General features: G+C 45.8%; 1 protein-coding gene and 7 non-coding genes across 8 annotated transcripts in view; 4 read left to right on the top strand and 4 right to left on the bottom strand.

The window, feature by feature from the left end:
• Nucleotides 1-3,077: 3,077 nt before the first annotated feature.
• TRNAN-GUU lies at nt 3,078-3,151 on the bottom strand. Its single transcript has one exon. It is a non-coding gene; the product is annotated as a tRNA-Asn (tRNA).
• A 2,523-nt stretch (nt 3,152-5,674) lies between these two features.
• Nucleotides 5,675-5,747, top strand: TRNAA-AGC. Its single transcript has one exon. It is a non-coding gene; the product is annotated as a tRNA-Ala (tRNA).
• Nucleotides 5,748-6,175: 428 nt separating this feature from the next.
• On the bottom strand, nt 6,176-6,249 carry TRNAN-GUU. The gene has a single exon. It is a non-coding gene; the product is annotated as a tRNA-Asn (tRNA).
• A 2,308-nt stretch (nt 6,250-8,557) lies between these two features.
• TRNAA-AGC lies at nt 8,558-8,630 on the top strand. Its single transcript has one exon. It is a non-coding gene; the product is annotated as a tRNA-Ala (tRNA).
• A 729-nt stretch (nt 8,631-9,359) lies between these two features.
• On the bottom strand, nt 9,360-9,432 carry TRNAA-AGC. The gene has a single exon. It is a non-coding gene; the product is annotated as a tRNA-Ala (tRNA).
• A 1,909-nt stretch (nt 9,433-11,341) lies between these two features.
• TRNAA-AGC lies at nt 11,342-11,414 on the top strand. Its single transcript has one exon. It is a non-coding gene; the product is annotated as a tRNA-Ala (tRNA).
• A 3,892-nt stretch (nt 11,415-15,306) lies between these two features.
• Nucleotides 15,307-15,380, bottom strand: TRNAN-GUU. Its single transcript has one exon. It is a non-coding gene; the product is annotated as a tRNA-Asn (tRNA).
• A 6,206-nt stretch (nt 15,381-21,586) lies between these two features.
• The window catches only part of SRPX2 (sushi repeat containing protein X-linked 2), a 40,457-nt gene continuing 37,213 nt past the window's right edge, over nt 21,587-24,830 (top strand). Inside the window, exon 1 of the mRNA XM_040405586.1 lies at nt 21,587-21,764. The gene's annotated coding sequence lies outside the window, so the exon portion shown is untranslated. The remainder of the gene's footprint in view (nt 21,765-24,830) is intronic.

The raw sequence follows: 24,830 nt of genomic DNA, 5'->3' as shown, positions 1-24,830 counted from the left end.
ACAATCCCCCCTCCCCCCCAATGAGCCTTTCGACCAAATAATAAAAGTATTTATAAAATCTCACCCATATGCTGCAAAAAAATAAATAAATTTGCAATGTAAAATCGATAATAAAGATCAACTACAAACAAACATATTTCACATGAAAACTTACAATTATTAGGCTTGGCCCTTGGGGATCTCGGACGCCACTTCCAGACTTTGGCCGGGGGCTCGGCGGAGCTGATGTTGTGTTTTATCCTAATGAGAAAGATTTCATAATAAGGATTTGGAGAAGGGGCAGAGGGATAGCAGAGAAGGGAGAGGCTGGTGCTGCTACTAGGGGGTCATACCATGGGGGAGTAATAAAGCCCACCATAGTGCCCCCCCAGTAGTAATAATTCTCCTTATAATGTGCAAAACATACCCATTTGTAATGCCCCCAGTTGAGCTAATGTTCCCATAATGTGCCAATATAAAATACCCCTTCTCAGTGCCCCCGTAGATGACCCCATAGTGCTCCCCCCCCCTTACCCCCACCATAATATGTCCCAGTATAAAATTCCCCTATACAGAGCCCCCCATATAAAATACCCCTTCTTTTTAGCCTCAGTAGATGCCCCTAAAGTGCCCCCCAATCATGTGCCAGTAAAATGTGCCCCAATAGAGGCCCCCCAATCATGTGCCAGTAATATGTGCCCCCATAGATGCCCCCAATCATGTACCAGTCAGATGTGCCCCCATAGATGCCCCCAATCATGTGCCAGTAAGATGCCCCCCAATCATGTGCCAGTAATAAGAGCACCCCACCATCATGTGCCAGCAGCCAGAGCCCCCCATATCATGTGCCAGTAGCCCCCCCTTATGTGCCAATGACCCCCCTTATTATGTGCCAGTAACCCCCCCTTATGTGTCAGTAGCCGCCCCTTATCATGTGCCAGTAGTCCCCCTTATGTGCCAGTAGCCCCATATCATGTGCCAATAGCCCCCATATCATGTGCCAGTAGCCCCCATATGTGCCAATAGCCCCCATATCATGTGCCAATAGCCCCCTTATCATGTGCCAGTAGGCCCCCCCTTATCATGTGCCAGTAGCCCCCCCATCATGATCCAGGATTGTACCTATATAAACAAAAAATATAATAAACACTTATACTTACCTCCAGCGATGCGATGCAGGCCTCTTCCGGCCTCTTCCGGCCTGTGTCCCTCGCTATACGGCTCAGGCGGCGCGATGACGTCATCGCGCTGCCTGCATCGGCCTCTGATAGGCTGCCAGCACTAGGCCGGCAGCCTATCAGAAAAACAGGAGGGGACAAACCTCTCCCTCCCCTGCCGCAGCATAGACATCTGTATCGCCGTCCTGAGAATGGAAGCGCTCCTCTCCTGCTGCTGTGCCCTGCCGGCCGCCCCCACTTGCCACCAGGGCCGCAGCCTTGCAGCACTCAGGCCTGCCGTCCTACCGGGAAATTTCCCGGTATCCCGGCAGGCCAGTCCGGCCCTGGCTGCAGGTTCTCTGTTCTCCTCCTTCACATCTGATGTCTCTTGGAGGCTAAATGACCTTTGGAATGCAGTAATAGTAGGCTAAAGGACTAAAGGACCTTCGATCATGTGACATGATGACATGATGACATCATTAAAGGTCCTTTAGCCTACCATTCCTGCATTCCAAAGGTCCTTCATACTGGTATGTACACCTTTTCTAGTACAATACAGGCCAGGCCCCCAGTGTGACTGTATCTGGAGGGGGCTCAGCCTGGCCGGAATTGTACTAGAAAAGACACTGCTCCCAGGCCCCTTCTCCATTCGGGCCCCCAAGCAGCTGCTTCCCCTGTAGTCACGCCACTGGTTTTGGGCATGTGCACATTAGAGCTAGTCACTATCTGATATAGGAGCAGAAGTGCCGGTTGCACACATAACTGAAATAATGATTGTAACCCAGGGGTCAGCAACCTGCGGCACTCCAGCTGTTGTGAAACCACAATTCCCAGCATGCTCCATTCATTTCTATGGGAGGTCTGAGAACAGCAGAGCAACTATGCATGCTGGGAATTGTAGTCCCGCAACAGCTGGAGTGTCAGAGGTTGCCTACACCTGTTGTAACCAAACAGGCCATTATTCATTTTTTTATAAGCAGGATCTGCAACAGTTGTTCTGAACAGAGCCTTCAGTGCACGTGTGAACAACCCCTTATTTCCATGAACAATCACCACCTGCTCAATGTGAGTACCGTTCTTTTCCCATAATGCTGTGTATAGGGTGTTGATTTTGTTGAAGCAGTTTTTTAATTAAAGCATTTAAGATAAACTCTGGTGCTCCAAATCAACGTACCCCAAGGGGTAATATCCACGCGTGGTAGAGACAGACACTGACAGTCTCTCTTTCCTATTTTATTATAGTAAGTTTAAGCAGTTTATATATCTTCAGGGAGGGCGTTCCTCCACTGAGGACCATGCATTGTTTCATTGGCTAAAAAGTTAAGAAAAGAGATAAAACTTGGCATCTGCGCATTGTGCACTATCTTACATACTTTGATATGTGAACTAATGTAAACATCTGTGTGCTAGCGCCATCTTGCAATGGCTTCTCACTAATATCAATACTGCATACGTCATATGTGACACCTCAAGGAGGAGCTATTATAGGCACTGGATATATATATATATATATATATATATATATATATATCATCTAACTAATTGGCTTAAGCATTCTTCTACAGTCCATACGTCATTCTTGACACATCTGTGTGGAGAAGAGAGGGGCCTCTGCAGCTTCGTTCCCCCTCCTTTCTCTCTTCAGTGTTGAATAAACAGGCAGCTTGAAGCAAAGGGGGAGGGGAGGCACTTGTGATATGGAAGAGGCAGTTTCAAGCAGCTACATAGAAATCATCTGGTTACGTACTCCTTGAAACAGAATCATATTCACATCTCTATCAATTTGTAATCTATGAACAATCACAAAGTATATAAACATCAAACAGTGATATGGTTACAGCTGCACCGTATATCAGACCATTCGCTAAACAAGCATGAATGAGTATAAAAACATGATCGGAAAGTCTGTGCAGAAAACATCCAAATGAAAGCATAAAATCACGTCCCTGGGTGGGCTTGAACCACCAACCTTTCGGTTAACAGCCGAACGCGCTAACCAATTGCGCCACAGAGACACCTGTATTGGGCCTGTTCTGTGATGCTGTGCTGGGTTCTGTGATGCTGTGCTGGGTTCTGTGATGCTGTGCTGGGTTCTGTGGTGCTGTGCTGGGTTCTGTGATGCTGTGCTGGGTTCTGTGATGCTGTGCTGGGTTCTGTGATGCTGTGTGTGTGGTCTGTTCTGTGATGGTGTGCTGGGTTCTGTGATGGTGTGTGTGGTCTGTTCTGTGATGCTGTGCTGGGTTCTGTGATGCTGTGCTGGGTTCTGTGATGCTGTGCTGTGTTCTGTGATGCTGTGCTGGGTTCTGTGATGCTGTGCTGTGTTCTGTGATGCTGTGCTGGGTTCTGTGCTTGGTGAACTAAATGGTTCATATCACGACAGCAGCTCCAAAGTCAGGGGACAATAGCCTCTCACCACCCTTACCTCAGAATAAGGCATCACCAAAATGCCCATACTATTAAAATATAAAACTATTTATCCCATATGGCGAATGGTGTAACAAAAAATTCACACATTTTTTTTTGTTCAAAAAGTCACACACACTCCAAAATAGTATCAATGGAAACTACAGATCATCCTGCAAAAAAATGACCCCTCGCACAGCTCCATAGACTATAAAAAGCTATGGGGGTCAGAATATGACGATTAAAAAAAAAAAAACTTTTCCAAAGTTTTTATTTTTATCTGTACTAAAACACAAGAACAAAATATATACAGTAGGGAAAATAGGTATTTGATACACTGGAGATTTTGCAGGTTTTCTTACCTATAAAGAATGGAGAGGTCTGTAATATTTATGGTAGGTTCTCTTCAACTGGGAGAGACATAATCTAAAAAAAAAAATCCAGAAAATCGCATTGTATGATCTGTAAATAATGAATTTGCATTTTATTGCATGATATAAGTATTTGATCACCTACAAACCAGCAAGAATTCTCTCACAGACCTGTTAGTTTTTCTTTAAGAAGCCCTCCGACTCTGCACTCATTACCTGTGTTAATTGCACCTGTTCGAACTCGTTACCTGTATAAAAGACACGCACTAAATCAGACTCCAACCTCTCCACCATGGCCAAGACCAAAGAGCTGTCTAAGGACACCAGGGACAAAATTGTAGACCAGTACAAGGCTGGGATAGGCTACAGGACAATAGGCAAGCAGCTTGGTGAGAAGGCAACAACTGTTGGAGCAAATTATTAGAAAATGGAAGAAGCACAAGATGACTGTCAATCTTCCTCGGTCTGGGGCTCCATACAAGATCTCGCCTCGTGGGGTAAGGATGATTCTGAGAAAGGTCAGGAATCAGCCCAGAACTACACAGAAGGACCTGGTCAATAACCTGAAGAGAGCTGGGACCACAGTCTCAAGGATTACTGTTAGTAACACACTATGCCGCCATGGATTCAAATCCTGCAAGGCACGCAAGGTCCCCCTGCTCATGCCAGCACATGTCCAGGCCTGTTTGAAGTTCGCCAATGACCATCTGGATGATCCAGAGGAGGCATGGGAGAAGGCCATATGGTCAGATGAGACCAAAATAGAACTTTTTGGTATCAACTCCACTCGCCGTGTTTGAAGGAAGAAGAAGGATGAGTACAAGCCAAAGAACACCGTCCCAATCGTGAAGCATGGGGTGGAAACATCATACTTTGGGGGTGCTTTTCTGCAAAGGGGACAGGATGACTGCACCATATTGAAGGGAGGATGGATGGGGCCATGTATTACAAGATTTTGGCCAACAACCTCCTTCCCTCAGTAAGAGCATTGAAAATGGGTCACGGCTGGGTCTTCCAGCATGGCAATGACCTGAAACACACAGCCAGGGCAACTAAGGAGTGTCACCGTAAGAAGTATTTTGAGGTCCTGGTGTGGCCTAGCCAGTCTCCAGACCTGAACCCAATCGAAAATCTTTGGAGGGAGCGGAAACCCAATGTAGCCCAGCGACAGCCCCAAAACCTGAAAGTTCTGGAGAAGATCTGTTTGGAGGAGTGGGCAAAAATCCCTGCTGCAGTGTGTGCAAACATGGTGAAGAACTACAGGGAACGTCAGACCTCTGTAACTGCAAGCAAAGTTTTCTGTACCAAATATTAAGTTCTGTTTTTCTTTTGTATCAAATATTTATTTCATGCAACAAAATGCTAATTTATTATTTAATAGTCATACAATGTGGTTTTCTGGATTTTTTTTTAGATTCTGTCTCTCACAGTTGAAGTGGACCTACGATAAAAATGACAGACCTCTCCATTCTTTGTAGGTGGGAAAACTTGCAAAATCGACAATGTATCAAATACTTATTTTCCCCACTGTAAATGTGGTATCATTGTAATCATACTGACCTGGAGAATGAAGGTGACAAGTTTGTTTTACCACAGAGGAAATGCAGTGAAAACAAAACCCATAAAACTGTGGCAGAATTTCATTTTTGTTCCCAATTTCACCCCATTGGAATTTTTTTACAGCTTCTCACTACACCACAGGCAGCAGTAAATGGGGCCATTAGACAGTACTATTTGTCCCGCAAAAAACCCATCCCTCAGAAAGGGGAATTAGCTCAGATGGTAGAGCGCTCGCTTAGCATGTGAGAGGTAGCGGGATCGATGCCCGCATTCTCCAGGTTATTTTATATTATTCTCATTCATTACATTTGCATCTATTTCTATAGAATGTACTAAAGTATTGTTTAGGACAGGCATGCTCAACCTGCGGCCCTCCAGCTGTTGCAAAACTGCAACTCCCATCATTCCCGGAGAGCCTACAGAAGGGCATGGTGGGAGTTGTAGTTTTATAACAGCTGGAGGGCCGCAGGTTCAGCATCCCTGGTTTTAGGACATGTCCACTTTAGAGATAGTCACTGATATAGGAGCAGAACAATGAAACAACCCCTTATATCCATGAACAATCACAAAGTATATAAACATCAAACAGTGATATGGTTACAGCTGCACCGTATATCAGACCATTCGCTAAACAAGCATGAATGAGTATAAAAACATGACCGGAAAGTCTGTGCAGAAAACATCCAAATGAAAGCATAAGATAAGCGTCCCTGGGTGGGCTTGAACCACCAACCTTTCGGTTAACAGCCGAACGCGCTAACCAATTGCGCCACAGAGACACCTGTGTGTGGTCTGTTCTGTGATGCTGTGATGCTGTGATGGTGTGATGGTGTGATGGTGTGATGGTGTGATGGTGTGATGGTGTGATGGTGTGATGGTGTGATGGTGTGATGGTGTGTGTGTCCTGTTCTGTGATGGTGTGTGTGTGTGGCCTGTTCTGTGATGGTTTGTGTGGCCTGTTCTGTGATGGTTTGTGTGGCCTGTTCTGTGATGGTGTGATGGTGTGTGTGTGTCCTGTTCTGTGATGGTGTGTGTGTGGCCTATTCTGTGATCTGTTCTGTGATGGTGTGTGTGGTGTGGCCTGTTCTGTGATGGTGTGTGTGTGGTCTGTTCTGTGATGGTGTGTGGCCTGTTTTGTGATGGTGTGTGTGGCCTGTTCTGTGATGGTGTGTGTGTGGCCTGTTCTGTGATGGTGTGTGTGTGGCCTGTTCTGTGATGGTTTGTGTGGCCTGTTCTGTGATGGTGTGTGTGTGGCCTGTTCTGTGATGGTGTGTGTGTGGCCTGTTCTGTGATGGTGTGTGTGGCCTGTTCTGTGATGGTGTGTGGCCTGTTCTGTGATGGTGTGTGTGTGTGGCCTGTTCTGTGATGGTGTGTGTGGCCTGTTCTGTGATGGTGTGTGGCCTGTTCTGTGATGGTGTGTGGCCTGTTCTGTGATGGTGTGTGTGTGTGGCCTGTTCTGTGATGGTGTGTGTGGCCTGTTCTGTGATGGTGTGTGTGTGGTCTGTTCTGTGATGGTGTGTGTGTGGTCTGTTCTGTGATGGTGTGTGTGGCCTGTTCTGTGATGGTGTGTGTGTGTGTGGCCTGTTCTGTGATGGTGTGTGTGGCCTGTTCTGTGATGGTGTGTGTGGCCTGTTCTGTGATGGTGTGTGTGGCCTGTTCTGTGATGGTGTGTGTGTGTGTGTGTGTGTGTGTGTGTGTGTGGCCTGTTCTGTGATGGTGTGTGTGTGGCCTGTTCTGTGATGCTGTGCTGGGTTCTGTGCTTGGTGAACTGAATGGTTCATATCACGACAGCAGCTCCTAAGTCAGGGGACAGCAACCTCTGGCACTTCCAGCTGTTGTGAACCTACAATTCCCTGCATGCACACTTGCTTGGGTGTTCTCAATTTACCCATAGAAGCGAATGGAGCATGCTGGGAGCTATACTTTAACAGCTGGAATGCCAGAGGTTCCTGACCCCTGTCTTAAGCCTTCCTTGCATTTAACCCTTTGCCGACCTCCAGTACCGGTCTTTAAAAATGTCACCTGCTCGCGAGCAGAGTGGGAGCCTTAGGCACCAGTTTTCTGCTATTTTAAACAGCAGACACCCAGGGCTTATGTCTGTGAATGACAATAACGCTGATCGTACACATTTAACCCCTCAGATGCCATGGTCAAATGTGATCTCCATCATACGTCTATGGCAGAAGTCCCGTGTTTAAAAATAGCTCCTGCTCGCTCGCAAACCTTAGCCAGCAGGTTTCTGCTATTTTAAACAGCAGACACCCAGGGCTTATGTCTGCGAACAACAATAACGCCAATCGTACACATTTAACCCCTCAGATGCAGTAGTCAAATGTGACCACTGCATCTGAGAAATGTAAACAGAGGAACTATTCATTTGCTGCGCAAGGCCTGGGCTTGCTGGAGACTATCAGAGTTTTACAGGTATATTCCACAATAAGCCTGCAGATGTCAGCACTACATTGGAACATACAGAATTTTCAGTAGAGTGACGCGCTGACAATTGCATGTTAGACCAGTGGGGGCCGTAAAAAATATAAAAATTTGAATCACCCCCCCTTTCCCCAGAATAATCCATCACTGCGTCCCAAAATGCCCCTACTAAAATATCAGTTTTACCGCATAGGAAATGCAGTGAAAACAAAACCCATAAAACTGTGGCAGAATTGCATTTTTGTTCCAAATTTCACCCCTTTGGAATTTTTTTCCAGCTTCCCACTATATCATATGCAACAATAAATAGGGCCATTAGACAGTACAACTTGCCCTGCAAAAAAAAACAAGCCCTTATAAAGCTACGTGAACCGAAAAATAAAAAAAGATATGGCTCCGGGAATGCAGGGAGTAAAAAACCACAACGCAAAAAAAAAAAAAAATTGTAAGGTCTTGAAGGGGTTAAAACTGTTAAACTGTCTTGTTAATTTTTTTTCTCACCGGTGCACACTGTTTCATACAATCTTGTGTGATATCGGTGCATTTTGCAAGAGTGACCATAACTAGTAGAAAAACGTACTTTGCGTTCGCTTTCTCAGTTTAGCCTTAAAGCTGCACTCCACATTCCTTTTGGAAGGCATTTTTTATTTGGAAGGGGAATTAGCTCAGATGGTAGAGCGCTCGCTTAGCATGCGAGAGGTAGCGGGATCGATGCCCGCATTCTCCAATGGTAAGATTTTAAAAAATATTTTAACTGAATTTTTTTGAAATTATCTCTTCTTAAATGTAACAATTGCATTTATTCAACTGGAATTTTTTTTGTGTACGATATAAAACCTAAGGAAAAAGCCTAAAAAGTGATAAAATTAGTGCTCTTTGCTTATGAAAAATTTACCTCTCGCTTGTCAATGTAAGAAATATCCTTTTTATAAAACTGTATATGTATAATTCGCAACCCCGCTTCAGAGAATGCGAGGATCAATACCGCTACCTCCCGCATGCTAAGCGAGCGCTCTACCATTTGAGCTAATTCCCCCTTTTTGTGAGTACAGCTTTTAGAGACAAAAAAAAAAAACAGCTGCTTCACTAAGAAGACAAACATCAAAGGCAAAAATTCACTATCCAAACCAGGGAAAACAACAAAAACATTTGTAAAAAAAAAAATATTGGAAAACCCTTTTAAATGATAATATATACTAGAGATGGCATACCCATGCCCATACATTTTTTTTTTATTCATCCAGAGATTTTAAAAAAACTAAAAATTAATTACAAACAACCCACAACCCCCAAACCACAGAGAAAAAAAAAGTGATAGAAATCCTAAAAAGTGATAAAATTAGTACTAAATGCTTAATGAAAATTTTATAATTGAAATGTCAGTATAAGAAAGTTCCTTTTTTTAAAAATTGTATATTTAATGTTAAGTTTCTTCACAGTGAAAAAAAAAAGTATTTGGAGAATGCGGGCATCGATCCCGCTACCTCTCACATGCTAAGCGAGCGCTCTACCATCTGAGCTAATTCCCCTTCTTGGAAACCTTTATGGCAGAAGGGATGTGGAGTACAGCTTTAAGAGACAAAAACAAAAACAAAAAACCACATGGCATTGGTGGCAGTTTGGTGCCGTCTTCACAACAGGACAACGCGACCGTTCAATGGGTTTTCTCGTGTCCTGAGGTTTTCACAGTTATGGTTTTTGCACCACTCACCTAAACAGTTCTGTTTGATGGAACATCAAAGGTTAACAGGACGTCATCCATATTCCCAATCTGGCCTATTTCGTAGCCATTTTTCTTTCTTGCATCAATGATAAATTTGTGAAAAGACACAATCTTGGACTCATTTTTTGCGCAATTCTAGTTTTGGTGCACATAGCAAGGTCACATCTCCTCATGAACCTGTAGCACCATGATGGGATCCAGTGAACTCGTCAATGCCTTTCTCGGCAGCAAGACGCTTGGCTTCATATATGATCATTTTTGTAGATACTCAAAAGCCGTTGTTCCTGTGACGTGTGATCCACTCTTTCATTTCCACGTCCATCTGTGGCCATTTTGCAGCACATCCTCCAAAAGTGTGTTTACTTTTATCTGCTTTTTGCAGCTGATCCTCCTGTTTAGTGTTGAGCGAACTTCTGTTTTAAGTTCGGCGTCTAAAGTTCGGCTTCCGGTTAGCGGAGAATCCCGATATGGATTCCGAATTCTGTTTTGTGGTCCGTGGTAGCGGAATCAATAATTGGCCATTATTGATTCCGCTACCACGGACCACAACGGAATTCGGAATCCATATCGGGATTCTCCGCTAACCGGAAGCCGAACTTTAGACGCCGAACTTAAAACAGAAGTTCGCTCAACACTAGTCCTGTTTCCTCCACATTTTTTCAGTTGGAGGAGGCCCGAAATGTCTCTCAGCTGCGCTATTTCCATGATCTTTGGCGTCTTTTATCACCTCCAGTTTAAAAGGGATCTTATTTGAAAGTGTTTTCTGCTTTGACATCTTTCTTAAATTGAATGCAGCGCTGTATTCTTCATAGTTATGGGGGCACTGGGCGCCGAGAACATCAGTGGATGAAACTGTGGGGGATCTGTGGGTGACACTTTTATGGGGGGGAAATTTGCAAATTTCCAAGTTTCAATTTCTCTACTTCTATAATACATAGTAATACCTACAAAAATAGTTATTACTTTACATTCCCCATATGTCTACTTCATGTTAGGATCATTTTGGGAATGACATTTTATTTTTGGGGGACGTTACAAGGCTTAGAAGTTTAGAAGTAAATATTGAAATTTCTCAGAAATTTTCAAAAACCAACTTTTTAAGGACCAGTTCAGGTCTGAAGTCACTTTGTGAGGCTTACATAATAGAAACCACCCAAAAATGACCCCATCTAAGAAACTACACCCCTCAAGGTATTCAAAACTGATTTTACGAACGTCGTTAACCCTTTAGGTGTTCCACAAGAATGAATGGAAAATAGAGATACAATTTCAAAATTTCACTTTTTTGGCAGATTTTCCAGTTCTGTTTTTCTTTTGTATCAAATATTTATTTCATGCAACAAAATGCTAATTTATTATTTAAAAGTCATACAATGTGGTTTTCTGGATTTTATTTTTAGATTCTGTCTCTCACAGTTGAAGTGGACCTACGATAAAAATTACAGACCTCTCCATTCTTTGTAGGTGGGAAAACTTGCAAAATCGACAATGTATCAAATACTTATTTTCCCCACTGTAAATGTGGTATCATTGTAATCATACTGACCTGGAGAATGAGGGTGACAAGTTTGTTTTACCACAGAGGAAATGCAGTGAAAACAAAACCCATAAAACATTGGATTTTTTTTTACAGCTTCTCACTACACCACAGGCAGCAGTAAGTGGGGCCATTAGACAGTACTATTTGTCCCGCAAAAGAAACCATCCCTCAGAAAGGGGAATTAGCTCAGATGGTAGAGCGCTCGCTTAGCATGTGAGAGGTAGCGGGATCGATGCCCGCATTCTCCAGGTTATTTTATATTATTCTCATTTATTACATTTGCATTTATTTCTATAGAATGCACTATAGCAGGGGTACTCAACTAGTTTTATTAAAGGTCCACATACCAGGGTCTGCAGTCAGGTGAAGGTCCGAGCTGAACGCCAACAGTAAAGATGCCATGCGATCATGTGATCCATGCATGTGGGGCGCTCTGACGTTATAGTGGAGCGCCCCGGGTAAGTCCCAGAATTAGTAATGGCCACATTAGTGCCCCAGTAAGAATAATGTCCCCATTAGTGCCCCCAGTAAGAGTATTGCCCCCATTAGTGCCCCCCTTCTCTGCTTTTGCAAAAAAATAAAAAATATTAGCATTCACCTGGCTGCGGTGAACATTCGCTGCTGACTGCAATCTCAGGAGTGGTGCTCCAACGTGATGGCGTCTTGTAGGTCCTGTCCTGAGCTTCTAGTCAGCAGGGAGTGTTCTCCACAGCGTGAGCAAATGGAGGTGGAGGTACCGTAATAGTGTTTCCCAACCAGTGTGCCTCCAGCTGTTGCAAAACTACAACTCCCAGCATGCCCGCACAGCCAAAGGCTGTCCAGGCATTCTGGGAGTTGTAGTTTTGCAACAGCTGGAGGCACACTGGTTGGGAAACACTGCCGTAATATATATATTTTTTTTACTAGCACAAGTTGCGGTGGAGGTAACGGCTGTACTAATGGGCGTTCCATGATGGAAGCGCTCATTAGTAAGGGTACTTTCACACTTGCAGCAGGATGGATCCGACAGGCTGCTCACCCTGTCAGATCCATCTTGCCACTACTTCGCCGTGCCGCTGCTCTGTGCCCATCGACTATAATGGGGATGAGGGCAGAGTTACGGCGCAGCACGGTGAGAGGCCGCCAGACTAAAAGTACTACATGTCCGACTTTTTCGTCTGGCGGCCCCCTCAATATAATAAACATTGGTGGCGCAGTGCGCCCCCCTCAAAATAATAAACATTGGTGGCGCAGTGCGCCCCCCCTCAAAATAATAAACATTGGTGGCGCAGTGCGCCCCCCCTCAAAATAATAAACATTGGTGGCGCAGTGCGCCCCCCCCATCACCCCAGTATAATAAACATTGGTGGCGCAGTGCGCCCCCCCTCAATATAATAAACATTGGTGGCGCAGTGTGCCCCCCAACATAATAAACATTGGTGGCGCAGTGTGCCCCCCAACATAATAAACATTGGTGGCGCAGTGTGCCCCCCAATATAATAAACATTGGTGGCGCAGTGTGCCCCCCAATATAATAAACATTGGTGGCGCAGTGTGCCCCCCAATATAATAAACATTGGTGGCGCAGTGCGCCCCCCAACATAATAAACATTGGTGGCGCAGTGTGCCCCCCAACATAATAAACATTGGTGGCGCAGTGTGCCCCCCCTCAATATAATAAACATTGGTGGCGCAGTGTGCCCCCCAATATAATAAACATTGGTGGCGCAGTGTGCCCCCCAACATAATAAACATTGGTGGCGCAGTGCGCCCCCCCTCAAAATAATAAACATTGGTGGCGCAGTGTGCCCCCCAATATAATAAACATTGGTGGCGCAGTGTGCCCCCCAATATAATAAACATTGGTGGCGCAGTGTGCCCCCCAATATAATAAACATTGGTGGCGCAGTGCGCCCCCCAACATAATAAACATTGGTGGCGCAGTGTGCCCCCCAACATAATAAACATTGGTGGCGCAGTGTGCCCCCCAACATAATAAACATTGGTGGCGCAGTGTGCCCCCCCTCAATATAATAAACATTGGTGGCGCAGTGCGCCCCCCAACATAATAAACATTGGTGGCGCAGTGCGCCCCCCAACATAATAAACATTGGTGGCGCAGTGTGCCCCCCCTCAATATAATAAACATTGGTGGCGCAGTGTGCCCCCCAATATAATAAACATTGGTGGCGCAGTGTGCCCCCCAACATAATAAACATTGGTGGCGCAGTGCGCCCCCCCTCAAAATAATAAACATTGGTGGCGCAGTGTGCCCCCCAATATAATAAACATTGGTGGCGCAGTGGGCAGTGCCAATGAAGGTTAAAAAATAATTTACTCACCTCCTCCAGTTGATCGATTAGCTGCCGGTCTCCAGTTCTTACTTCTTTCTTCAGGACCTGTGGTGACATCACTGAGCTCATCACATGATCCATCACCATGGTAATGGGCCATGTGATGAGCTCAGTGACGTCACCACAGGTCCTGAAGAAAGAAGTAAGAACAGGAGACCGGCAGTTAAGCGATCAACTGGAGGAGGTGAGTTAATTTTCTTTTATTATTTTTAACCCTCATTGGCACTTCCCACTGAGCCACCAATGTTTATTATAATGGGGAAGGGGGGGGGGGGCACACTGCGCACCAATGTTTCTTATACTGGGGTGTTGGGGGGGCGCACTGTGCCACCAACGTTTCTTATACAAATACAGGAGGCGGGTGCTGGAATCAAATAGCCGGCACCCGACCTTTGTGACAGGGGGCTGCGATCAGCTACAATTAACCCCTCCAGTACCGCACCTGAAGGGTTAACTCAACTGCAGCTGATCGCAGCTCCCTGTCACAGAGGTCGGGTGCCGGCTATTTGATTCCAGCACCCGCCTCCTGTATTTGTAATACAGGTCGGTTTTCATCATTGGTGGCGCAGTGGCCACAGCCCCTCCCCTCCTCCTCCTGCCTCTTCTTATTGGCAGCGGCGGGGACAGCAGCAGCACAGGGGGGAGGGAGAGACTCCTCCTGTGCCCCGCCGCTGTATTGAGCAGAGCTGCCAGAGTGTGCAGGAGGAGGAGCGCTACATGTGGAGGAAGCCCTGTCTCACTGCGCTGTGGGACCGGTGGAAGTGCGCCGGTAAGCTCCTCCTCCTGCACGGTACAGTGTGCAGGAGAGGAGGAGCGCTCTGAAGGATGGCCGGGGTCCGGACAACTGGCGGCCGCGGTCCGTATTTGGACCGCGGTCCGCCAGTTGAGTACCCCTGCACTAAAGTATTGTTTAGGACATGTTCACTTTAGAGATAGTCACTGATATAGGAGCAGAACAATGAAAATAACTGAAAAGATGATTGTAACAAAACAGGCCTCCATCTATCCCGGTGTCTGCATGCAGGACTTTATCTGCTCTTTTAAAGGGACACTGACAGGCCTTCTGAGCATAATTAGCTCTTCATATGCCCCTCTAGGTCTTATAATAAGTTCCCAATTCATATAAGTATTATCCCTGTGCGCATTATAAAACGTTAAAAATAATCTTTATAATCACCTCTCCTTTCTGCCCAAGGGGCGTTCTTTGTGGCGCATTTGTGCCCAGCCGCGTCCCAACTGCCGGATCCTTAGACACGCCCATCTCATTAGTATTCACTTGGCGCAATGTGATCCCAGCGAGCGAGGGTGCCGGGCGCATACGCAGTATCTCCGAATGTCGGGGACTGGAAAATACCGCCCAGCGAAGTGAATACTAATGAGATGGGCGTGTCTAAGGATCCGGCAGTTGGGACGCGGCTGGGCACAAATGCGCCACAAAGAACGCCCCTTGGGCAGAAAGGAGAGGTGATTATAAAGATTATTTTTAACGTTTTATAATGCGCACAGGGATAATACTTATATGAATTGGGAACTTATTATAAGACCTAGAGGGGCATAGGAAGAGCTAATTATGCTCAGAAGGCCTGTCAGTGTCCCTTTAAGCTGAACAGAGTCCTGAACAGGGCCTTCAGTGCACGTGTGAACAACCCCTTATATCCATGAACAATCACAAAGTATATAAACATGAAACAGTGATATGGTTACAGCTGCACCGTATATCAGACCATTCGCTAAACAAGCATGAATGAGTATAAAAACATGATCGGAAAGTCTGTGCAGAAAACATCCAAATGAAAGCATAAAATCACGTCCCTGGGTGGGCTTGAACCACCAACCTTTCGGTTAACAGCCGAACGCGCTAACCAATTGCGCCACAGAGACACCTGTGTTTAGTTTGTTGCCTGTTCTGTGATGGTGTGTGTGTGTGGCCTATTCTGTGATGGTGTGTGTGTGGCCTGTTCTGTGATGGTGTGTGTGTGGCCTATTCTGTGATGGTGTGTGTGGCCTGTTCTGTGATGGCGTGTGATGTGGTCTGTTCTGTGATGGTGTGTGTGGCCTGTTCTGTGATGGTGTGTGGTGTGGCCTGTTTTGTGATGGTGTGTGTGTGTGGTCTGTTCTGTGATGGTGTGTGTGTGTGTGTGGCCTGTTCTGTGATGGTGTGTGTGGCCTGTTCTGTGATGGTGTGTGTGTGGCCTGTTCTGTGATGGTGTGTGTGTGTGGCCTGTTCTGTGATGGTGTGTGTGGTCTGTTCTGTGATGGTGTGTGTGTGTGGCCTGTTCTGTGATGGTGTGTGGTGTGGCCTGTTTTGTGATGGTGTGTGTGTGGCCTGTTCTGTGATGGTGTGTGTGGCCTGTTCTGTGATGGCGTGTGATGTGGTCTGTTCTGTGATGGTGTGTGTGTGTGGCCTGTTCTGTGATGGTGTGTGTGTGGTCTGTTCTGTGATGGTGTGTGTGTGTGGCCTGTTCTGTGATGGTGTGTGTGGTCTGTTCTGTGATGGTGTGTGTGGCCTGTTCTGTGATGGTGTGTGTGTGGCCTGTTCTGTGATGGTGTGTGTGTGGCCTGTTCTGTGATGGTGTGTGTGTGGCCTGTTCTGTGATGGTGTGTGTGGCCTGTTCTGTGATGGTGTGTGTGTGTGTGTGGCCTGTTCTGTGATGGTGTGTGTGGTCTGTTCTGTGATGGTGTGTGTGTGTGGCCTGTTCTGTGATGGTGTGTGTGTGTGTGGCCTGTTCTGTGATGGTGTGTGTGTGGTCTGTTCTGTGATGGTGTGTGTGTGGTCTGTTCTGTGATGGTGTGTGTGGTCTGTTCTGTGATGGTGTGTGTGTGTGGCCTGTTCTGTGATGGTGTGTGTGTGTGGTCTGTTCTGTGATGGTGTGTGTGTGTGTGGCCTGTTCTGTGATGGTGTGTGTGGTCTGTTCTGTGATGGCGTGTGTGTGGTCTGTTCTGTGATGGTGTGTGTGTGGTCTGTTCTGTGATGGTGTGTGGTGTGGCCTGTTCTGTGATGGTGTGTGTGGTCTGTTCTGTGATGGTGTGTGGTGTGGCCTGTTCTGTGATGGTGTGTGTGTGTGTGGTCTGTTCTGTGATGGTGTGTGTGTGGTCTGTTCTGTGATGGTGTGTGTGTGGTCTGTTCTGTGATGGTGTGTGTGTGTGGTCTGTTCTGTGATGGTGTGTGTGGTCTGTTCTGTGATGGTGTGTGTGGTCTGTTCTGTGATGGTGTGTGTGGTCTGTTCTGTGATGGTGTGTGTGTGGTCTGTTCTGTGATGGTGTGTGTGTGGTCTGTTCTGTGATGGTGTGTGTGTGGCCTGTTCTGTGATGGTGTGTGTGTGGCCTGTTCTGTGATGGTGTGTGGTGTAGCCTGTTCTGTTCTGTGATGGTGTGTGGTGTAGCCTGTTCTGTTCTGTGATGGTGTGTGGTGTGGCCTGTTCTGTTCTGTGATGGTGTGTGGTGTGGCCTGTTCTGTTCTGTGATGGTGTGTGGTGTAGCCTGTTCTGTTCTGTGATGGTGTGTGGTGTAGCCTGTTCTGTTCTGTGATGGTGTGTGGTGTGGCCTGTTCTGTTCTGTGATGGTGTGTGGTGTGGCCTGTTCTGTTCTGTGATGGTGTGTGGTGTGGCCTGTTCTGTTCTGTGATGGTGTGTGGTGTGGCCTGTTCTGTTCTGTGATGGTGTGTGGTGTGGCCTGTTCTGTGATGGTGTGTGGTGTAGCCTGTTCTGTTCTGTGATGGTGTGTGGTGTGGCCTGTTCTGTTCTGTGATGGTGTGTGGTGTGGCCTGTTCTGTTCTGTGATGGTGTGTGGTGTGGCCTGTTCTGTTCTGTGATGGTGTGTGGTGTGGCCTGTTCTGTTCTGTGATGGTGTGTGGTGTAGCCTGTTCTGTTCTGTGATGGTGTGTGGTGTAGCCTGTTCTGTTCTGTGATGGTGTGTGGTGTGGCCTGTTCTGTGATGGTGTGTGGTGTGGCCTGTTCTGTTCTGTGATGGTGTGTGGTGTGGCCTGTTCTGTTCTGTGATGGTGTGTGGTGTGGCCTGTTCTGTTCTGTGATGGTGTGTGGTGTGGCCTGTTCTGTGATGGGGTGTGGTGTGGCCTGTTCTGTTCTGTGATGGTGTGTGGTGTGGCCTGTTCTGTTCTGTGATGGTGTGTGGTGTGGCCTGTTCTGTGATGGTGTGTGGTGTAGCCTGTTCTGTTCTGTGATGGTGTGTGGTGTGGCCTGTTCTGTTCTGTGATGGTGTGTGGTGTGGCCTGTTCTGTGATGGGGTGTGGTGTGGCCTGTTCTGTGATGGTGTGTGGTGTGGCCTGTTCTGTGATGGGGTGTGGTGTGGCCTGTTCTGTGATGGGGTGTGGTGTGGCCTGTTCTGTTCTGTCATGGTGTGTGGTGTGGCCTGTTCTGTTCTGTGATGGGGTGTGGTGTGGCCTGTTCTGTTCTGTCATGGTGTGTGGTGTGGCCTGTTCTGTTCTGTGATGGTGTGTGGTGTGGCCTGTTCTGTTCTGTGATGGTGTGTGGTGTGGCCTGTTCTGTGATGGGGTGTGGTGTGGCCTGTTCTGTGATGGTGTGTGGTGTGGCCTGTTCTGTGATGGGGTGTGGTGTGGCCTGTTCTGTGATGGGGTGTGGTGTGGCCTGTTCTGTTCTGTCATGGTGTGTGGTGTGGCCTGTTCTGTGATGGTGTGGTGTCCTCCAAAAGTGTGTTTACTTTTATCTGCTTTTTGCAGCTGATCCTCCTGTTTCCTCAACTTTTTTCAGTTGGAGGAGGCCCGAAATGTCTCTCAGCTGCTCTATTTCCATGACCTTTGGCGTCTTTTATCACCTCCAGTTTAAAAGGGATCTTATTTGAAAGTGTTTTCTGCTTTGACATCTTTCTTAAAATTGAATGCAGCGCTGTATTCTTCATAGTTATGGGGGCACTGGGCGCTGAGAACATCAGTGGATGAAACTGTGGGGGATCTGTGGGTGACACTTTTATGGGGGGGAAATTTGCAAATTTCCAAGTTTCAATTTCTCTACTTCTATAATACATAGTAATACCTACAAAAATAGTTATTACTTTACATTCCCCATATGTCTACTTCATGTTTGGATCATTTTGGGAATGACATTTTATTTTTGGGGGACGTTACAAGGCTTAGAAGTTTAGAAGTAAATATTGAAATTTCTCAGAAATTTTCAAAAACCAACTTTTTAAGGACCAGTTCAGGTCTGAAGTCACTTTGTGAGGCTTACATAATAGAAACCACCCAAAAATGACCCCATTTTAGAAACTACACCCCTCAAGGTATTCAAAACAGATTTTACAAACGTCGTTAACCCTTTAGGTGTTCCACAAGAATGAATGGAAAATAGAGATACAATTTCAAAATTTCACTTTTTTGGCAGATTTTCCATTTTAATATTTTTTTTCCAGTTACAAAGCAAGGGTTAACAGCCAAACAAAACTCAATATTTATGGCCCTGATTATGTGGTTTACAGAAACACCCCATATGTGGTCGTAAACTGCTGTACGGGCACACGGCATGGCGCAGAAGGAAAGGAATGCCATACGGTTTTTGGAATATATAAAAACAGGTCTCGTCTGCACTGGATACGTGCGGCGAGCCAATGGACTTAAGGCGCAAATCACAACCCGAGCTTGGATACGAGATTTTTTATTTTGAATAGACGACGCGTTTCGGGGTACTCAGGACCCCTTTATCAAGTCTGTATCCTTGGCACCGTGAGCCCGCTGGTGCACTCTCCTGGATGTCCTTTTCAGAAGGAATGCTGATGATTGATGCTGGAGAGTGTCCTGTTGTTGCGGCGCTGCTGTGCTTGCTGCACGTGTAGCAAGCACAGCAGCGCCGCAACAACAGGACACTCTCCAGCATCAATCATTAGCATTCCTTCTGAAAAGGACATCCAGGAGAGTGCACCAGCGGGCTCACGGTGCCAAGGATACAGACTTGATAAAGGGGTCCTGAGTACCCCGAAACGCGTCGTCTATTCAAAATAAAAAATCTCGTATCCAAGCTCGGGTTGTGATTTGCGCCTTAAGTCCATTGGCTCGCCGCACGTATCCAGTGCAGACGAGACCTGTTTTTATATATTCCAATACCCACCCAAGTGGCGGTTTCGGCCCCCGCCCAGGGTTGTTTCGGACACCATTCGGCAGCACCAACCCAGACAACCTCAACACTTCGAACCTCCCTCCACCAAAGTTGCACCACAATCAGTGCAAACCAAACCAGGTGAGTAATCTCACTCATCTTGGTTAGGGGGAAGGGACATCTATCTGTTTACCCTCACCTATGAGCGCCTTCTCTCCTCTCTTGGCCATCTGAATACGGTTTTTGGAAGGCAGATTTTGCTGGACTGGTTTATTTACACTATGTCCCATTTGAAGCCCCCCTGATGCATCCCTAGAGTAGAAACTCCAAAAAAGTGACCCCATTTTAGCAACTACGGGATAGGGTGGAAGTTTTGTTGGTATTAGTTTAGGGTACATATGATTTTTGGTTGCTCTATATTACACTTTTTGTGAGGCAAGGTCACAAGAAATAGCTGTTTTGGCACCGTTTTTTTTTTTTTTGTTATTTACAACAGTCATCTGACAGGTTAGATCATGTGGTATTTTTATAGAGCAGGTTGTCACGGACACGGCGATACCTAATATGTATACAATTTTTTTATTTATGTAAGTTTTACACAATGATTTTTTAGTCTCTCCATAGTCTGAGAGCCATAGTTTTTTCAGTTTTTGGGCGATAATCTTGGGTAGGGTCTCATTTTTTGCGGGATGAGATGTCGGTTTGATTGGCACTATTTTGGGGTGCGTATGACTTTTTGATCGCTTGCTATTACACTTTTTGTGATGTAAGATGACAAAAAATGGCTTTTTTTACACTTTTTATTTTTTATTCTTTTACGGTGTTCATCTGAGGGATTAGGTCATGTGATATTTTTATAGAGCAGGTTATGGGTGGAAAAATTTATTTTTTCAACTTTTTTTTACTTTATTTTTTAGCCCACTTTGGGATTTCAACTTTTGGGGGTCTAATCCCTTTTACAATGCATTCCAATACTTCTGTATTGGAATGCATTGGCTGTATGAGTAATGCTATGTGTATTACTTATACAGCTTCCGGCCTGTGAGATCCAGGGGGCTGGATCTCACAGGCACGTCACACGAAGGCAGCGGCGATGCCTCAGGAAGGCATCGCGCTGCCTTCCATGCAATCGGGTCCCCCCTACAGCCGCCACTGCAACAGTGAAAAGCCGCAAACCGCAGGTCTGAATTGAATTAATTTCAATGGGGCTGTGCACATGAGCAGTGATTTTCACACATCACTTGTGCGTTGGGTGAAAATCGCAGCATGCTCTATATTCTGTGTTTTTCACGCAACGCAGGCCCCATAGAAGTGAATGGGGCTGCGTGAAAATCGTAAGCATGTGCAAGCATGTGCGGATGCGGTGCGATTTTCACGCATGGTTGCTAGGTGACGATCGGGATGGGGACCCGTTCTTTATTATTTTCCCTTATAACATGGTAATAAGGGAAAATAATAGCATTCTTAATACAGAATGCAAAGTAAATTAGGAATGGAGGGGTAAAAAAAATAATATTAAACTCACCTCATCCACTTGTTCGCGCTGCCCGGCTCGTCTTCTTTCTTCTTCTTTGAGGACCTGGGAGAAAAGGACCTTTGGTGACGTCACTGCGCTCATCACATGGTCCATCACATGCTCCATCACCATAGTGATGGATCATGTGATGAGCGCAGTGACGTCACCAAAGGTCCTGATAGATCATGTGATGAGCGCAATTACGTCACCAAAGGTCCTTTTCTCCCAGGTCCTCAAAGAAGAAAAGGCCCTTTCTATTTTATGAATGTCTTTTTGTAGGTGGGGTCTCTACACAGTACTTCAGATAGGGTCTCACTTGAGCTCTATACAGCGGTATTATTTCACGTTTTTATAGAAAATAATAAAAAATATATAATTTTATTGCACTATTCACATGAAAAAAACAGGAAACACCACTTTAAAAGAACTTTATAGTCTACTCATCTTTTTCACTGAGATGTGATTAAATCGCCATAATGACACAGCCAAGCTGCTGTTTGGCAGGCGTACGTCTTTTTTTTTCCTCCACCCTCAAACCTTTCCTCTCCCGTGCTGCGACTATAGAAGCAGAGACCGTCTGGCAGAATTCAGACGTCTGCACATCTGGGTTGTGGGATCAACGTTCCGATAAACAGGAGCCTCCAGAGGGAAAATAAAGAGGCGTCACAGTCTCAAGAGCGACCGGTAAGGAAAGATGATAAGACGTTGACGAGGGTTAGTAAATACGGTGCGAAACCTTCAAACAGTATTATAATGAGTTCTAGTTTCTTATTATATACAGAGTAGAAAAGGGAGTGGGTTTTATTCCTTACATTGCTTTCTGACAGTTTTCTTAAAGCATTTGTATAATTTAGGGCTCATGCACACGACCGTTGTCGTTTTGCAGTCCGTTTTTCACAGATCCGTTTTTCGGTATCTGAGCTTTTTTTTCCCTCTGATTTAAGTCCTCTTCTGTTCCGTCATTCCAGAAAACATATCTGTATGGTTTCCGTATGCAGATCGTAAAACGGAAACAGTAGCTTATTAATCGCCAAACATGTAGCATTTCTACAGTATGGATCCGCAAAATACGGATGTGTTCCGTGTGCGTTCTGTATTTTTTGCAGACCCATTGACTTGAATGGGGCCTTGGATTTGCGGACAATAATAGGATATGCACTACTTTTTTGCGTAACGGAAATACGGAAACGGAATGCACACTGAGTACCTTCTGTTGTTTTTGCGGACCCGTTGTAGTGAATGGTTCCGCATATGGTCTGCAAAATAAACAGAACGGAAGCAGAAAGAAAATACGTCCGTGTGCATGAGCCCTTAGTCTTATCATAAAGATGAAGTAGAAAGAATCCAGGATATTGTATTTGACTGATAACGACCATTGTGTGTTTTGTGGTCCGCAAATTGCGGATCCGCAAAACAAGGAAGCCGCCCGTGTGCCTTCCGCAATTTGCGGAATGGAACAGGCGTCCCATTGTGGAAATGCCTATTCTTGTCCGCAAAACGGACAAGAATAGGACATGTTATTTTTTTTTTTTTTGCGGGGCCGCGGAATGGAGCCACGGATGCGGACAAATCTGCCGTGAGTAAATATTGAAATTCAGGGAATCTGCTGGACTTCAACATCAGCAAAACGTTGCAGATTTAGTTGCGGGATGCATTGTGGAAGAGCTGCAGGTTTCATTCCTCTGCATTAGATTCTGCTGCAGATATTTTATCCATCGTGGGGGATGAGATTTGTTAAAATCTTGTCCACTTTGCTGCAAATGTAAACATTGTAGATTTTCAGCAAGCAATTGCGCAACACACATGTACCTGTCCGTTTTGCAAAAATCGCTACAGAAGCTTTTTTGCATTTCAGCATAGCCTAAGGGTACTTTCACACTAGCGTTTTTCTTTTTCCGGCATAGAGTTCCATCCTAGGGGCTCAATACCGGAAAAGAACTGATCAGTTTTATCCCCATGCATTCTGAATGGAGAGCGATCCGTTCAGTTTGCATCAGGATGTCTTCAGTTCAGTCTTTTTGACTGATCAGGCAAAAGAGAAAACAGTAGCATGCTACGGTTTTATCTCCGGCGAAAAAAACTGAAGACTTGCCTGAATGCCGGCATTGATCCGGCATTTTTTCCCATAGGAATGTATTAGTGCCGGATCTGGCATTCAGAATACCGGAATGCGGGATCCGTCCTTCCGGTCTGCGCATGCGCAGACTGAAAAAAAGGTGAAAAAAATAAATGCCGGATCCGTTTTGCCGGATGACACCAGAAAGACGGATCTGGCATTTCAATGCATTTTTTGGACTGATAAGGATCCTGATCAGTCTTACTACTAATGCCATCAGTTGGCCTACGTTTTGCCTGATCCGGCAGGCAGTTCCGGCGACGGAACTGCTTGCCGGATCTCTCCGGGGAAAGTGTGAAAGTACCCTAAGCCAGGCATCCTCAACCTGCGGCCCTCCAGCTGTTTTAAAACCACAACTCCCACAATGCCCTGCTGTAGGCTGATACCTGTAGGCTGTTCGGGCATGCTGGGAGTTGTAGTTTTGCAACACCTCGAGGGCCGCAGTTTGAGGATGCCTGGCCTAAGCCAAGGAGATAGATTCTCCTAGGGCTGTGATGGCTAACCTCCGGCACTCCAGCTGTGGTAAAACTACAACTCCCAAGATGTGCACTTGCTTGGCTGTTCTCAGAACTCCCTAGAAATGAATGGAGCATGCTGGGAGTCGTAGTTTCACTATAGCTGGAGGTTAGCCATCACTGTCCGAGGGTAGAGATAATGGGGGTGAAGTAGCCCATAGCAACCAATCCTTCCACTTTTATTTTCTCAGAGCTCCTTTGGAAAATGAAAGGCGGAATCTGATTGGTTTAGGCAACTAAGTCAGTTTTCCTTCACACCAGTTTGATAAATCTCCCCCGATATGTTGACATTTACGTACCCAGCAGACTGTCCCTTTCATTTGTTCAATAAGAAGTTTTTTCCTAGATTCTTACGTTTTACCAGAATAGCCGTCCAATAATGAAGCTTGGTGCCACGCTTGGCGCTGATTCGTGCACACAATGGCGTCTCAGCCAGCAGACACATATTTGACCAGGAAGCAGGAAGGCCGGGTGTTGATTTTTATACCACATACAAAAAATGTTCTATTTTAAAAATGGCAGCAAAATAGGTCTCATATTTTGGATAGGAACACACACAGACCTGCAAGGATCACTTAACAAGACGTAGGAAATAAGGCTCTGTTGTTCACAATGCCATCAACCAGACACATCAGGCAAACGCACTGTAAGGCGAGGACTACACGGCCACAGTGGTCGCGGCCAGGATCACTGAGCAGCGGTGATCCCATAGAAATGAATAGGATCGCCGCAGCAGTCGCGACCATTCATTCCTACGGGATCGCCGCTGCTCAGCGATGCTGGCCACGTCCAGTGTTGCCGTGTGGCCCTTGCCTAAAAACTGATCCTAAGGCACCTAAGAAAATAATAAGACTACACTGCGTGCAGAATTATTAGGCAAATGAGTATTTTGACCACATCATCCTCTTTATGCATGTTGTCTTACTCCAAGCTGTATAGGCTCGAAAGCCTACTACCAATTAAGCATATTAGGTGATGTGCATCTCTGTAATGAGAAGGGGTGTGGTCTAATGACATCAACACCCTATATCAGGTGTGCATAATTATTAGGCAACTTCCTTTCCTTTGGCAAAATGGGTCAAAAGAAGGACTTGACAGGCTCAGAAAAGTCAAAAATTG

This window comes from Bufo bufo, chromosome 8, assembly GCF_905171765.1.
Source record: "Bufo bufo chromosome 8, aBufBuf1.1, whole genome shotgun sequence".
Lineage (NCBI taxonomy): Eukaryota > Metazoa > Chordata > Amphibia > Anura > Bufonidae > Bufo > Bufo bufo.
Note: the sequence above shows the minus strand (reverse complement) of the source record. Positions and strands in the feature narration are given on the sequence as shown.